Source organism: Parasteatoda tepidariorum, chromosome 5, assembly GCF_982258835.1.
Source record: "Parasteatoda tepidariorum strain Cologne lab strain chromosome 5, Ptep-v5.0, whole genome shotgun sequence".
Taxonomy (NCBI): Eukaryota; Metazoa; Arthropoda; class Arachnida; order Araneae; family Theridiidae; genus Parasteatoda; species Parasteatoda tepidariorum.
Window position 1 is genome coordinate 107,995,793 of NC_141759.1, and position 13,929 is coordinate 108,009,721.

A 13,929-nucleotide genomic window follows, 5' to 3' on the forward strand; every position below is an offset into this window, starting at 1 on the left:
TTCAAATTTGTAAAAGAGGGTTTTTACGTGACTTTTAAATTTTCTCTTTTATAACATATTTTATTTTCATTATTTCAAAAAAGGTGCCAATAAGTTTAAAATTATAAATTTTTGCCTATTTTGATATTACCTTTTGCTCTGTATATTTTCAATTAGCCAGTATTAGGCTTAAACAAATATAACATATCTTCATGGTACTAGTGTAGACAAATGGTGGTATGGGTAATGTGGACAATGATTCTGTTCAACTTCCAATGGAATAAATGTTTATTGGTTAAATATATAATTCATTTGATGCTATGCATTTCCTAAATCAAAATGATTTTGTAAAATAATATACCTTTACAATTAATAATTTCAATATTTAGCACAAGACCTTTAGATTAATTCATCCCTTAAAAGTTTTAAGAAAATTTAAAGGTGATGTTTTATCAAGTTTGATAAAAGACTACCATTCAATATAGATAAAATAAAGAATTTTTGCCATACCTTAAATTAAAACAGCAAATGGTTTTCATTACCCCAGTGAGGGAAATATCACTAAACTATGCACTCCTCGTGTTATCCATTCAAACCATTTCATCATCAAGTTAAAATTATGGTTATTAAAACTGATTCAATTTTAAGTTGATTCAATGCTATCAAATAAATCAAATTGAATAGTAATTTTTAATACATTGATTTTGTTTAAAATGTCTTTTTTAGTTAAGTGAAATGCCCTCCAATAAGGCTTCATTTTTGCTTTAAATATACCTTTCTGAGTTATGATAAATGACTACTTAATAAATTATCAAATTTGTCACTAACACCTTAACTTGTCCGCATTAGTCCGGTGTAGTAGAGCTAGCGAGGAAAAAACAATTAGTACGCTAAACTTAAACAACTTTGTAATTATAGATATAAACCAGAACACAGGTTCAGATTATTATTGAAAAAAATTCTTGACTAGTTAAAAACTATATTTAATAAGATTGTTTGATGAATTTGTAAGAAATGTAACCCCATCTCTCAAAAACGAACCACCAGAAGGGAACTAGTGTATGTTACTACATATAACAGAACCCTCAGCTTTCTTCTCTTCTCATTGGCACGGCAGCCCAGGATGGGCCTTGGCCTTCTCAACAAGCCTATACCAAGACATTCTTCCCTTAGCCAAGGTTCTCCAGTTTATTATCTTTAAAACTTGTAGGTCCTTTTCAAGGCAGTCTAAAAATCTTAGCTTTGACCATTCTCTTTTTCTTGTACCTGTTGGCCTGGCACTGAAAACTTTTTTGGTTGTCCTGCCATCCTCCATTCTTATAATGTGCCCTGCCCGTTTAATCCTTTGAATTTTGATAAATTTAATGACATCAGGTTCTTTATATGCTTTGTTAAGTTCCGTGTTTGATCTTCTAAACCAGGTATTGTTTTTACTTATTCCACCAAAAATGCTTCGCAGTATTTTTCTCTCAAATCTAGCTATCATATTTTCATCTCCACGGGTCATTGTCCAGGTCTCACATGGGTATGTAAGCACTGATCGTATAAGACATTTATCGAGTAACACTTTTGTTTTTCTTTTTATTAGGCTTGACTTAAGATATTTTCTTAGACCATAAAAACACGTATTGGCCATCATGATTCTCGTGTGTATTTCTTGTGTAGTGTCGTTTTTGTTATTAATCTTAGACCCCAAATAGGTGAAGCTATAGCCCTCAGCTTTACCCTCCTATAAAATATTTCACCTTAAAAAGTTCATTAATAATGTTTGAGTTGTTGTAAACTAAAAATGTTTATGCTTTCAGAACAATTTGGACACTCCTCTGGGAACATTGATACTTCTTCTGGCGTTCCCTTTTTATGATCATGATTCTGAAATGGTGTATGTTGCTGCAAAGGTCAAATATTTTCTTGTTCTTTCTTTTAATGTCTCAAACAAGATAATGCTTTTTAATGAATAATATGCTATTTTTATAACTATTAAGAGTTTGAAACATCTCAGGGTTCTTAGTTGCCCTGATATTCTTGATATTTCTGATCATATATAGTCCTGATTTTTATCTTTTTTGTCATGATGTTCCTGGTTTTTGTGTGTTCAGAACATTCCATGTATATAATTACTGAACTGTCCATAAGAGAGTTTGAATCTTCCATTATTTTGGGAATGGTTAAATTAATTTTGAAAAAATATATAGTTTTCAATCCAACATCTTTTAAAATGCACACTATTCGATGGTTCAAATTTATAAACCACTAACTTATATACACTATTAAATCATACAACCTTACATGCAGGATACTTAGTTACAAATTATTTAGGAATGCAGTCACTTTAAGAAAAGATAATCAATAAATCTTGCGTAGTATCAAATTTTTATGGTGATGAATTCACGGTTCATACACTTATTTATGCAATTACAATAACAAACTTTAAAGCGTTGATTTTTGTAGTTTTAGAAACTATATTGATTTATCTCTTTCATCTAACTTAAAAAATAATCAATGCTTATCATGTCATAACATTTTTAAATGGGAAATTGAGGTATTATCCACTAAATTACTTTTGTACAAAAGTGTTAACACATTCACTGTTCAAGATAATTGTATCAAGAGATTTGTATCAAGAAACCCTACTTTAAACTTATTTGATTAATACGTAGACTGCTGCATCACCCATATTCAGGTAACAGCATAGTTTCTGATCAGACCACGTCACCCGTATTGAGGTGATGCTTATTTATCTCCTTGCAAAGGATATTCGTATGTATTTGAAAAGATATTTCACAGGACGTAACAAAACTGTTGAATTTTTATAAAAGTAGTACAAAAGTGATTAAGAAAATTATTGTGAACCTCATGAAAGCGTTCTGGTTCATTTCTATTTGACTCGCTAAGAAATAAGTTTTCCATTTTCTTTTCGAAAATTTAACTAGTTAGAGTAAAGTTTTTAAGTTATACTCCTCGTTGATCCAAACTGATCATGCGATAAGAAGCAACTGACACAAATAAACAGACATGATACCATGTAAACAAACGGAGCGATATATTATCCTTGAGATCTCCAGAGACTCACATTATTGAAATATTGTTCGAAGTACTTAGCAGAATACGCTTCGTACCACGTTACTCGCGGCGTGAAGGTGATTTCACTGTAAATGCGTGTGGCAGTCTACGTGTTAAGGAAGTCTTGAACTCTATTAAAAAATTTAACTAAACATTGATATGAGGAAATGTTAACTGATTGATACTGATTATTTCAATGTAAGAGCACTGTAAAATGTTATATGTATTGATCTCTAACTATTATGAATTCTTCAGTACTCCATTAATAGAATTATACTGGATACTGTTAAACTATCTGACTAAACAAAGTTTTGAAACTAAAAATAGTATATTTTGTAATTCTTTTGCGAAAAAATTCACTTTTAATGTACTTAAGTAAAGCAAAATTTATCTTTTTTTTTCTTTTTAAAAATAGTTAGGTATATAAATACTTTGCAAAAGAAATGCTCTAAATTTTTTTCTTTGGCTGTCACAAAGACAGAACAACTGTTAGTTCACTATTTGAGTATTCTTATTCTGCACTATTTATGCCAATAATGAAAATGGTTCAAAATGTCAATACGAAGAAGAGCCACAGTTAATGGAAATATAAAGCATTTGTATTCTAATTTTTTAATATTTGAAAAATTACTATAAGACTGCATTATCTAAGTTTGCAGAACTTTGCAAAATTTAAGAATTATTCTTTGATTTTTTATAATTTTCTTGTAGGTAGAAAAATCTGGCCAAATTAAAGGCTTTTTAAAAAAAAAGTTTAAGATTCTTTTTTTTTTCTTTTTGAATATTTAAACTTTTTTTTGTAAAACATTGACATTTCTTTACAGCAAGATAATCTCTCTCTCTCTTTATAAATATCTATAAACACAGTGCACAAAATAAGAAACGAACCACCCTGAATAATTTTTGATTTGATGATCAGATCTTCACAATCTAGGGGTTAATCTTAATGGTTCAAAAAAGTGATCTCAATTATGCCAATTAATTTGTACAAATGATGTTTAAAATTATTAAATTAGACACAAAAATGTACTTTCTCTAAATAAACATATCTTTTTCGATGGATTAAAATTTCTGTCCTCCAAAATTATAGGGGGTAACTACAATATGGGAAATATGGTCCCACTAGTTTGTCGGGAGAGCGCCCTAAAGTTTTGACCCCTTAATATTTCACCTTTTGCTTAATTCGCCATATCTGGAGAAAGTTTTAAGCAAAAAAGAAAAAAATTTGCTCACAATTATGAAGTTTGTTTAGCCGTAGATAAATCTGTGGAAACAATAATATTTAGTGAGTATTTATTAATTTTCACTATTTTATTTAATAATAATCGAAAAAAAATCTAACATTAAGACATAAAATTTTTTATATTCTTTTTAAGAATGAATTTTTGAATTGCAAATTACAACATTTGAGCAAAATTGGTCAAATGGCTCCTGAGAAATCGAATTTTAAAAATACAAAATTTTCAAAAGATTATTTCTCAGAAAACATTTGACCAATTTCACTCAAATTGCGTAGTTTGCCTTTTAAAATAATGCAAATAACTGTATGCCTTACAATTCATAAGTTTTTTGACTATAATATGAAATAATAAAAAGTACTAAATACTCACTAAAATTTATTTTTTGCATGGAATTATCTGTGTCTAAGCGGATTTTGTAATTGCATCCAAGAATTTTTTTTAATTTGCACAACAATTTCTGTTCCTATGGGGAAATATGCAAAAAGTAAAATTAACATTAGGGTCCAAGCTTTAATGACCATATTTCCCAGATAGCGAGAAATATTCCCCTTCATTTTGGGGGTAAGTAATTTGAATTCGTCCTGTCATGATATATTATTGTAATTGTTGCTTAACTTGATGGTATTTCTTGATTTTTCACACTAAGTAACAAAAATATATCATAACTGGTTTTATATATTTACTTATATATGACATTCAAAATTTATATTTAATTAGTCTGAACAATTTCAGGAAGATTTGTTCCTGACACTGCTACTGTTCCTACTCCATCACTTACAGCTAGAGAATGGCTGAATGGGAAAAACAGAAATCCTATTGTTATCTGTGAAGGTAAATTAATAGTCATTATATGTTTTGTTGTAACTCTAGATAAAAAAAAAATAATTTAAAATTTCATAGTTGCCAGCTTTCATGAAAAGATTGGAAAATTCAAAATTTTTTTTCATTTTTTCAATTTTTTTTAAAAATATTACTACAAATACTGTGTTATATTTTCAATTCTGTTGAGTTTTAGTAAATGTTTTAACTGTGATTTTTTATTTAATCAAGCATTTGGATAAATTTTTGAAGCAACAAATTAAAAATTCCACTTTATTAGACTAAGTAAATTTTTTTTGTTTCTTCTATCTAAGAGAAAATTGTCTGCCTCTATGCTGTAAATCTTAGTGCTGTTAGAATTTTAATATTGTCAGAATTTTGGATTACTTTGAAACATTTTTGAACTCACTTTTGGTTTACTTTGAAATAACAAGGAAAAGCCCTTAGCTACTCCAAAATGTTTCTTTTTGTGTCATATATTGTGCCATATGAAAAATCTTTTTTTTTTTGTAATTTTGTAAGAAAAAAACATGATAAAACCTGCAAATGTAAACTCATTGAATTATACTTATATATAGGTATTTTGTGTGAAGAAATATAAATTGATTTTTCAAAACACAAGAAACATTTTTAACAAATCTATAAATCATAATCTCTATATATCTTCAGTTTCATTGAAGATATTTAGAGATATCACTATTGACAAAAAATATCTAGATTCATAATTGTAAATATTTTGTAATTTCAAAAATGTATTTTCAAAATTTTTCAAAGTACTCAGTCACTTTTTCAATGATAATATGATAAAACAAAGAAAACTAATGAACTTTTCTGGAACACAATTAATTAACTTTAAAAAGAAACATCTATGTAAATAGCATGTTGATTTCTCTCTGTTTATTAGTTATGGATTAAAAGCATGTGTAATGAAATATTTTTGCTGCATTTTGTGTTTTTTTAAGTCTGAAAATTTATACATTATTTAAAAAGTTGTGCTCTTTTTAAATATATATATATATATATTTTTATCAGAAATAAAAATGGTATAAACATGATAAGATATGTACTAAAAAAGTAGTATTATCTAGTAACATATTTTTAAATCACTGAAAGTTATAAAAAAATATTTATTATGTATATAAGAAGCTCATTCAGTTTTATTTTATCCATAACATCTTTATCAAAATAATTGAAAATATGCATCCCACTCTACCTATACATAATAAAAACTGAATTAATAATTTTAGTGATTCTAATTTGAGTACAAAATAAATGATTTCTGCATGAGATATGCCCATATTTTTAAAGTAACTTAAGCATCTAATATTTCAGATATCTTTCATGTATTTTTGCATAAATATCATTTTTGAAAATAATAGAAATCTTCAACAATACAGATTCTTTTATGTTTTTTTTTTAAATTATTATATTTTTTATAATATATATTATGTGTATATTTGATAAATTATTAAACCCAAACCAATTTAAATAATTACCGTTTTATAATAATTTAGTTTTAAAACTGATGCTGTTCATCTTTGGCAATTTCAATATTGTTTTATTATTTTGTAAAGTAACTTAAGCATCTAATATTTCAGATATCTTTCATGTATTTTTGCATAAATATCATTTTTGAAAATAATAGAAATCTTCAACAATACAGATTCTTTTATGTTTTTTTTTTAAATTATTATATTTTTTATAATATATATTATGTGTATATTTGATAAATTATTAAACCCAAACCAATTTAAATAATTACCGTTTTATAATAATTTAGTTTTAAAACTGATGCTGTTCATCTTTGGCAATTTCAATATTGTTTTATTATTTTGTTTGCCAAATAAGCTAGCTATAAGCAAATCAGTAATCACAATATTGTAATTTTCTGTGTATAAAGCTTATATTTAACATTCCAATAAAATGTGGAAATTTCCTGAATTTTAATATTTACATTCAAAAATGTATAGATGTCAAATTCAAAGTTTTTTTTTTAAAAAAAGTTTCTGTGGGTGAAAATATTTCTTAAAATAATCTAAATCAAATATTTATTTACAAGTATGAGATATAAATTATTATTTTTTTTTTTAGAAAAATTATCAAGAGAAAAAATGTGCTAAGAACTTACTGTAATGTAATTTGATTATAGGAGAAAATGTTATATACTGTTTTATTTTTCACTTTTCAAACACTGATATTGAATATCAGTGTTCCATATTAAAGAAATACTTTGTTTCTGATATGGAATTTACTTAGAAGTTTGCAAAGCAAAAGGTTTAATCTTTTAGGATTCTCCATTTCAAGCAACAGATATATGAAATTATTTTGATTTGATATAAGTCTAGAAAAGTTAATCGTTGTAAGAGTGAGAAATTTTAAAATGTACTATGAATCCTCGGATTTATCATTTCTCATGAGATCATTCTTTAATAGATATGGGAAAATAATGAATGCGAGTCAACATAAAAGACTTTAAATAATGACTTAATTAAATAAATTTACTATAAATATAAAAAATGTAAATTTAAAAATTATATGCTTTAAAATTATTTACATTGCAAAAAAATTATAAATACATTTATTTATTTAAAATATTTAACAGTAACAAATTGCTGTCAATTTTCCGTAAGTTTTTTGCCTCATTGTTTCAAAGGGTTTGAGGTCTTCCAGGATTCCAACGATCCTTAAAAGTCCTTAAAAACTGCTTATTTTTTATTTTGAAAAGTAAGGGCCCTTAAAAGTACTTGATTTTGGTGCAAGGTTTTTAAAAGTCCTTAATTTTTCCAGAATCACTAAAGTTGATAGGAACAATTTTTCAGTTCAATTTTTTCAAAATGTTGTTCTTCAGATCATCACTTAGAATTAGACCTTGCATCCAGGATAAAACATTTATGAGACCAAAACTAATGCGTTGGGGGGGGGGCTACAAGCAAAGGAAAAGAAAGCATGCCCTTACATTAATATATTGGTTTTTTCATTAATATATTCTGCCCTTTGCCTAGAATAATACTTTGTGAGGAGAGTGACACATTCTAAAAGAAAAGAATAGTGTGGACAAGGGGGATAGTGCACATAGATGAGATAGGGCTTTTTTTTGGGGGGGGGCAGTTTTAAGGTACCTAAATAGAAGACCCACACTTCAAAACTGACAGAATTTAAGAAATTCAGTTATATTGTTACCGCATATGCTTATAGGAATTAAGTAAAATGCTATGAACAGAAGCATCAGAAAGTACTTTTGAACTAGAATCCATAACAAAAACTATTTCCTAAAATCTTGAAGAATTAAATAAATTTGTATAATTTTTCAATATGTAATAACTGTAAATTTATAGAAAGCAGTAACATTTTTTTTAAAATTCATGATTGTTCTAAAAATTAAACCAATCTGTAATAAACAGGTTTTAAAGAATCCCAACCCACCTAGGTTTTTCATCAAAATCCTGGTTAATTGGCTTTTTAATGAAAACCTAAAGTTTTTTCAAAAATACTTTTATGTATTTTTTTCCTGAGTACCAAATAAAAAAGCATGATTTGCTTCTAACAAGAAAGTTAAATATTTGGTTACTTCTTATAATTTGTTTTATTGCAACCTAATTTTTTTTTTTTTTTTTTTTTTTTTTTTTTTTGAAGTTTTAGATTTTTATGCTATTATTTTTATTTCTTAAGAATAAGCAAATTGTTACTTAAAAATTTAGATATCCTCATTTAAAAGATTTTTAGATTTTAATAATCATTTTATTCAGCTAACATTCCAACTTAATATACTGTTTTTAATTTTTATTCAATTTTTGTTTGCTTTAAAATTAGTTCATGTTTTTTGCCAGATTATTTAGTAACATTATGTAAAGTTAATTCCTAATAACAGGTTTTGCTGGAAATAATTTTGCGTAAAATTCATCATAAAAGTAAATGTAACACATTTGCTGTTTACTAATAATATCAAAATTGTTAATATATACCTTTTCAATATGTTTTTCATAAAATGTTCCAATATTTTTTACCTGATAAAGGGATACTGCAAGATTTTTTTATAAAAAAAGAATACCCCTTTCAGATTCATTGCAATTGCAAATCTTAATTTCTGCGCTTAGTTTTACAATTCAATTTCATTAAAATGATTAAAAGTGGAATACAGATTAGTTTCATAGATGATGTTAACCTTTGACAACTTGAAAATTTAGGGGGGGGGGAACGATCCTGGTTTGCAAAAATTGTCTGTTACTTCTTTGGCGTGCCCTGTTAATTAATGTAATTATATCAGTGCTTACATTATAATAAAACTATTTTTTATTATTTATTTCCATTTATTGATTTTTTTTTAAGAAAAGTAAATAATTGGTTCTGTCACTGGTGATATATGTATTTTCAATGATAGACAATCATTCTATTTTTAAAGTTCTTAATTTTTACAAAAAAAGTCCTTAAAAGTGCTTAATTTTATCTTTGTCACAAGAGTGGGAGTCCTGTCTTCCATTAGTGTTTGCACTGATTGTGATTCCATTTTGCAGTCTTTGTAATTCTTCTGCTTTTGCATTTATTTTTTAAAACTGCAGCAACAAAAGTTTCAACCTTTTCGTCTGCTTATAAATAAACATCAAACGTGATATTTGAGCCAAACAGTAACAAATCCTCATTTTGCACCAGGAGTTAATTGTTTCTATTCTTACATCCAAATAACTTTATTTATTTTTTAAAAACAATGTTGGTGAAATTTCTGAACGATATTCTTCTGCCTGTTTCAAAAAAGATTTAAATAGGCATTATTCACATTATCAGAATAGCATTTGCTATGAGACCATAAAAACAAGACAGTACGCATCAGGAAGATACTGAAACAATGACAGGAGGTTTGACTGTATTATTTTAAAAACACTTTGGCTTGAAACCAATTTTTTTTTTTTTATTGTCCATGTGCCTGATTAAAGTTTTAAACATGACTACCTATAAAAGATCCGTCTTTTATAAATAGAAATATTAAGTTAACTTTGGATGATGAATGATTTAGAATTAATTCTTCTTTCAGTTGCCTGAGACTTGTAAGAAATTAACTTGTCTTGTCAAAGAACTGCAAAATAAATTGCAAATAAAAGATGAATGAATCAAGGAACTGAACGAAAACATTGCCATCTGCAGAGTAATTTCTGCAATGACGATTGAATTTTATATATATATATATATATATATATATATATATATATATATATATATATATATATATATATATATATATATATATTGTATATAAGTTGATTTGACATTTTTTGTGTATATTTAGTTTTAATTTTTTTTTTATCCAAGTGATATTTACTCTATTAGCATTTTTATTCTCTTGAGTTTTATGTTTTATATATAGAAAGAGAAATCTGAGTAATGTCTTTTTGTTTTTCTTTCGATTTCTCATTTTTATAAAGAAGCTCTATTCTTGTATCTTTTTTAGAATCCTCAAGCGTATAAAAATGCTTTTGAGCCTTTTTGTAGAAAACTTTTCTTCTGCTTTAAAAAGATTGAAAATTAAGCAATGATGTAATCATTTATGTTATTAATTAATAAGCAACTTTGTAAATTGCCAGCTATGAGCATGTAGTCTATTGTTACAGAAAGCAGAACTCTGAAAATTGTTAGATGATTGAATCTAAAATACTGAATTTCTTGCTCAGGAATTTCAAATCTATTTTTAATTAGCTTAATATTTTAAACTGATGTTTTCACATATTAGTAACATTAAAGTTAATGTGTTAAAGTTAATCAATTACAAAGTAAGTAATTAATGCTTATTTTATTAATCAAAGCTCATTATCTAATCATTAATAATATGAAAAAACGCAAACTTAATTTTAAAAACATTAAAGGCCTAGATAAATGCTTAAAACTAATCAAAATATCATCACTGCCAATAAATTGTTTTAAAATGTAATTTTAAATTAGTTTTGTAGCAAAATAATAATTTTGCATTTCTAACAAATATTCGAGCACAAAGTTATGAAATAAATATATGAATAACTGTATAGTTATATAGAGCTATTTTATAATTATGTATTTAATGTTACTGACTTTTTTTTTTTTTTTTGAAGAAAACATGCCTGTAGCAAAACAAAATATGTAGTGTACTCAAAAGTAAATAATAAAAGTAACAATTTGCTTAGAATTTTTTTCTTATCTGGTTTAATAATAGAAAAGTGTATGTTTATTTATTATAATAAAAATATTTAAACAATATAAAAATATTAATTCTGAAAGGTCAACAATCCACTTTTAAGATAATCTGAATCCAACAAAAGAGAAAGTTTAAGAAATTAAATACATAGTTAATGCAAAAGGGGGGGGGGATATGCCACTTATTCTTTATTTAACTAGTCATTGACTGATAATAGTTAACTTATTTTTAACCACCTAACTAATTCGCTTATATTTTGACTTAGTTTTGTCTATGATATTTGTACAATCTATTTTCTCATATTTTAATGAATTTCTTTAAATTTAGTTGTAGCATTATTTTCCTTGACCACCATGTTTTATGCATATATAAGAAAGATATTATATATGTGATATAATTATATATATTTATTAATGTTTTATACATTTGTAACTGTTTTATACAGCATTTTTCTTCCTCTGTGCATTTAATTTTGGTTTTAATATATTACATTATGTTATTCGTTACATGTTATTAATTATGAAAATTATGTTATTTCCTTCTTTTTTTTTATGAGAATGGACCAAACTATTTATCTTTTCCCCTTTACTATGTGTTCAAATACTTTTCAAAACAAAACCATGCTGTTTCGTTTTTTGTAATAATTTTTTTAACTATCTGTTTTTATCTGCATTATTTTCATAACTTGGCATGTAAATTCCATTCCTCTTTAAAATATTTGTTTTCTTGGCTTGATCCTAAATATGATGCTTTTTGATGTATTGTATATAAAAAAGTATGTATGCTTTTTATTTAAATCAATTGTAAAATTAAATTTCATGTTTTAAATGCATAATTGTTAAAAAAAAATTTCCCTCATGTTAACATCATTTGTAAACATTAAAATGTCAACATTTGCAAATTTGAAGAGAAATAAAATTCAATTTGAACAAAACAATTTTTTATTTTGTTGCAAAAATATTGTTATATAAGTATATATATATATATATTCGTTTGTGAAGAAGAACATTGTAAGTAAAACTATGAAAGTTTTATTTTAAATATATATATATATAATTTTTATCATAATGAGAGAGGTATCTGAAGCGTAATACTGATTTAAAAAAATTTAAGGTTGAAAAATTATCTTAAAAGTTTCTGAGTTATTTCCGTTCGCTTTGTAATATTTGATTAATTTTTTAAATTTAATTTTCAGAATTGTTTTTTTTTTTTTTTTTTGCTCTTTTATTCGATTGCATTATTTTCTGATTTAATGTATAGGGATTTAAAACTTCCGATATGTATTTTGCTTCTTTTGAGTACCTGTAAAAGTGGTTCAAATAAGGGTGCATTTTTCTGAATGAAACTTTTTTTAATTTCTCAAAGGAAAATTGAGAAGTTTTGTATTGCTTTTACTTTTTTGTGTGGCTGACTGATTCTTTTTCAGAATGTGTATAAAGTTTTAGAAAATATAATTTGTAATCTCATTTAAACTATATTTATACTTGCACTGTAATTTAATTCAAACTGTGATGAGTTAGATACAAATCTTGTCTATAAGATTAAAGACTGAATTTAGAATTACATCAGTATTAAAAAAATCGGCCCCTACTCCTGATTTATAATTATACATCTACTAAATGCACCTAATCATTGAACTCACCTTTTGAGAAAAAAATTTCTAGTTGTATTCCATTGAAATGTGCTACATTTTTTTATTACTCCCAATAGAACTTGAAACTTCCACAAAATGTCATTGTGTAATTGTTATAAATATTTTTTAAAATCTTTGCTTGTGAGGTTGATTCATTAACATTGTTGATAATTTGGAAATGGATAATGCACTGTTCTGATAAAAAAAAGAACATTTTTTTTCTACCCTTGCAGAAAGTTGCATTTGAATGACTTTTTATTGTTTGTAAAAAGCTGCTATGATTCTATGGAAGCACTATTTCCTTTCACATGTGTAATCCTTTAGAATTTCATACCTCACATTTAAATATTTGTGTCAATATATTTCTCATTCTTTAATATTTATTTTTGTTATTTTAGCTCTTGTTTTAATATGTAAGTACATTCTGAGTTTTTTTCTAACCGTTTGCTTTCAATTGGAATAAGAGGCTAGCATGCTATGTGCTATATCTAGATTATATCTAGAATTAAATGTAGTTTTAGAAAAAAAAAAGTTTTTGATTGAAATTTTTATTGAAAAAAAATATTTAAATAAAATAAATAATTATTAGTTAATAACGAAAGAACTATTTAATAAAAAAATAATTATTAAGTTTATTTTTACTTTTTTAACAATAAACTTTAAAACATCATTATGTTTTTTTTTTCATGTTATCCAAAGTTGAGTTTATGGTTATGAATTAAAAAAGCTTTTAAATATAAATTTAAAAGTGTCTCTTTTAAATATAAATTTAATATATTTGTTTCCCTTTTTCTATATTAATAAAATTAAGTTTTATTTCCGATAGTTTTATTTGAATAGTAACCACATAACTACTTATCTTTTGTGATAAATATGTTCATAAAGAATGTTTTTTTTTTTTTTTAAGAAACACCTGTGCTTATAATGTGGAAAATTTGTTCCTGAAATCACTGTTCTGCATCTGAGAACCTTTTATTAGAAACAATGTAAATTATTATTTTATGTTTTTTAGAAATTAAAAAAAGCTATAATTTTAA

The 13,929-nt window shown here is 25.5% G+C and overlaps 1 long non-coding RNA gene across 22 annotated transcripts in view; it reads left to right on the forward strand.

Annotated features, from left to right (window-relative positions):
- LOC147809966 (uncharacterized) overlaps positions 1–13,929 on the forward strand; it is a 39,750-nt gene extending 25,821 nt beyond the window's left edge. For 8 of the 22 annotated variants that reach the window (XR_015433952.1, XR_015433946.1, XR_015433951.1 and 5 more), the window contains exons 6-7: positions 1,785–1,877; positions 10,129–10,306. This is a non-coding gene — a long non-coding RNA (uncharacterized LOC147809966). The other 14 variants (XR_015433960.1, XR_015433961.1, XR_015433959.1 and 11 more) reach the window with 9 other exon arrangements.